This window comes from Trachemys scripta, chromosome 13, assembly GCF_013100865.1.
Source record: "Trachemys scripta elegans isolate TJP31775 chromosome 13, CAS_Tse_1.0, whole genome shotgun sequence".
Classification (NCBI taxonomy): Eukaryota; Metazoa; Chordata; order Testudines; family Emydidae; genus Trachemys; species Trachemys scripta.
In genome coordinates this window covers 26,700,015-26,703,808 of record NC_048310.1, presented here as the reverse complement: position 1 = coordinate 26,703,808, position 3,794 = coordinate 26,700,015, and positions in this window count along the sequence as shown.

Below are 3,794 nucleotides of genomic sequence, written 5' to 3'. Positions count from 1 at the left end.
CTAACAAATTTATTAGAGCATAAGCTTTCGTGGACTACAGCCCACTTCTTCGGATGCATATAGAGTGAAACATATATTCAGTGCATGCTCTCTGTAGGTGTGTATATATATCTCCTCAATATATGTTTCACTCTATATGCATCCGAAGAAGTGGGCTGTAGTCCACGAAAGCTTATGCTCTAATAAATTTGTTAGTCTCTAAGGTGCCACAAGTACTCCTGTTCTTTTTGCGGATATAGACTAATACGGCTACTACTCTGAAACTTCTCTCTGTCTGTTTCCCTTCTCACACTTTGGCTGTCCCTTAGATACAGAGGGTTGCAGGTGCTCTGTTTTAGGCCCTGACCCTGCAAGCTGCTCTCTGCGTGGACGGACTCTGTGCCCACTAACACACTGAAGTCATTCTCTCTCTGGACGGGCTTTAGAGAGGGTTGCCTACCCTTTTAGTACTCACATTCAGGGCCGGCTCCAGGCACCAGCCAACCAAGCACGTGCTTGGGGTGGCACCTTGTAAGGGGCGGCCAATCTTCGGGTGGCGGGGGGCAGCGCGGTGCGGCGCTCGGCGGGGGGGAGGGTGTTCCGGTGGCGCGGCGCTTGGCCTCGGGTGTTCGGTGGCGCTCCACGGGGAGGGGTTCGGCAGCGCATCACTCCGCGGGGGGTGTTCGGTGGCGCTCCGCCTGGGTGGCGGTTTTGGCAGCGCAGCGCTCCGCAGGGGGCGGGGGGTGTTCGGCAGCGCGGCACTCTGTGTGTGTGGGTGTTTCGGCAGGGCGGCGCTGCGGGGGGGGGGGTGTTACGGCGAGGCGGCGCTTTTTTTTGCTGCTTGGGGCGGCAAAAAAGTTAGAGCCGGCCCTGCTCACATTGCGCTAGTAGTAAAAGCAGAATAAAAAAAATGCACCATGGTTAACAAAAGGAAATTATGGGTAGGTATTTAAATGGTGCAGCAGACATGTGGAGAGACCCAGTAAAGTGCTGCTTTTTCTATTTGTTAATTGTTAAGTCACATCACTCAGTGGTTTGAGCATTGGCCCGCTAAACCCACGGTTGTGAGTTCAATCCTTGAGTGAGCCACTTAGGGATCTGGGGCAAAATCAGTACTTGGTCCTGCTAGTGAAGGCAGGGGCTGGACTCGATTACCTTTCGGGGGCCCTTCCAGTTCTATGAGATAGGTATATCTCCATATATTAATACCATACCTCACATCTGTCAAACTTCCAAGTAGTTTCTACTCTTGAAGCTTTCTGAGTGTTGCTACGGCTGTCTCGGCCACCAGATGTCAGGCCAGCACCTACAATTAATTTATATTGTTTTTGTTAAAGGGAGACAAAATGTACTACAAATATACGGTCTAACATGGGGATGGAAGTTTATACAAACAAGATATTGTCTTCTGTTAAGTGTGATGGTTCATAAGTGACACCTGGCTCTTCTCTGTTTCATGGTCACTTGCTCACTCTTATTATGGACTAAATCCTCCCCTATGCTGTTCAAGTGTGCAAAGGGCACAAGGAGCCTCTTTTCTTATGCAAGTATCAGGGCAGGAATTCTCTGAAGTGCTTGAGACAAGCCTGGAATGTACTGATGACCCATGCACCACCTCTTGTGCAAAGTGAGGGCCCATGGGTTAATCAAATTATCCAGCTTCCCAGCAGGCGAGTCTAGACAGCACTAGTTGGAGGAACACTGCAACTGCTAAAAGAACCCAGAAAAGTGAAGTACTACACAAGTATGTCCCTTCAGCCATCCCCATGGAATCCTGAGCTGGCCAATAGGAGGTCTTTTCCAGAGGATAAATGAATCTGTGTTCCCCTTTCTTGTGCCAACTAGGTCATGATTTAGCTATACACAATAAAAAAAATCCTTTCAGGTTTTTCACAGAGCCCACTACATGCTGAGACTGGACTCTGGGTCTTAGCAAGTGCTAGGATCAGGGCCCCATTGTACAACATTTTGATTTAAGGAACTCCAGATCTTTCAGGAAATAACTGCACTCACTCTCCTCCCTCAATCATCACCACTCTTGTTCCACGTTTCCAGTTACTATTTTCTTTCACTAGAAACAAATCCCTAAAAACAAACGTGAAGAAAAGAGAAAGTGGAATAAGGCCCATGCTGCTTGTTTTTCATCAGCATTGGATTGGCCTCTCAAGGCCTACTGATGGAATGTTGGTATTCGACAAGCTTTGGCCCCAATCCCGCAAAGTTCCATTAAAGTAAGGGGTCCAAGCTCCCAGATCAGATTGTTGGATTGGGCCCTTGAAACACCTCGTTCAGCATGTTCTTTGCTGATGTAAAAATATGCAATGTCATAATGCCTGTGACCTGGCCTCTTGTTAATTACTGACTCTGATGGTGTACTTTGAACTACTGCTTTTCTGTACAGAGGTAAAATCTCAGTGGTAACAGAAATGTTTATACTAACTGTTTTACAAATTTGCTGCAATAACCACAGTGCAAACTAACTTGTTTAGCCACATTGCTAAGAAGATGTTAATAAACTATCTTGCATTCAACTTGAAAATGACAAACTAATAGGATATATTTAAATACGTACAAGAGATTCCTATGGCCGAGTAAGATGTTCTTGCTCACAAGGATACATCTCTTCTCCAGCCCCCACCTCAAACACTTCAGCTGGGCTGTGGGCAGGGCTGGATTTAGGGGCAGGTGACCCAGGTGACCACCTGGGGTACTGGGCTTATGGGGACGCTGGGCTCGGGGTGCTGTAGAAAAAAGAAGGTATTCAAAAGTTTAATAAATGGAAGGGGTGTTCCACAAAAGACGCTCCTTGCCTGGGGCACCATTTGGTCTAGGGCTGGCCCTGGCTGTGGGGTTTTGTCTGGGACAAGGAGGGAAGGTTTTCAAATCTGCTAGTTAGCCCACTAAGCATCTTCTTCAGGAAAGAAGCACTGGTAGATGCTGTTTGCCTATTTAAATGTACTGTTCAATGTGGTATTCAAAAAACATGAATGCCAAAGTGCAAAATACACATAAACATGAGAAACGTTGAACTTTCTGGTATTAGACAAAATAAGCATGTAAACATATGCTTAACATTTAGAGGGGAAGGATTGGGTTCATATAAATGTTTAAGCTTCCCTAATTATGTTTGTTTGAAACATGAACACAAACTAAACCTAACGGTTAAACATTTGCTAGTGCATATTCATTTAAAGGGTTTCTGAGCCATCAGATAAAAAATTTGCACCATTACTGCATTAAAGGAAATACATCTATCTATAGTTATGCCTATCCCTCCCCTCCATCCATTTTTTTCTCTTCCTGACAGATGGTTAGTTCCTAAGATCAGCTAGGCAGAGCTCCTCACTCAATTTTTGGGCTCTATCAATTCTTTCAAGGAGAAATAAATTCCAAATATTGATATAAAAGACTCTGCTTTGCTGATCTGTCTTGAACAGCTCTTCAGGGCTGGGGCTGTCTCTTACTACATGTTTGTACAGGGGTTAGCACTGTGATGGGGATCCCTGGGGTGCAGCTTGGGACTGTTGGGACCATTGTGCCCCCTGAACTCTCTCCAGCCTGGGCTGTCTCTCACAATGCCTTGCTAGTGACCAACAGCAAACCCCTCCAGGTACTGTTATCACTCAACACAACTGCATGGGGAAACCCCACACCCAGCCAGATTGCATGAATGCTCCCAGAGCCACTAATGAATCACACAGGGAAAGGCACCAGATCCAAATCCCCCCCCAGCTCCCAGCACTGTACCTCTGGAATATACCACCTTGCCCTGCTCAAGACAAGCAGTGCAAATTTATTAATTGGTTCACCACTTC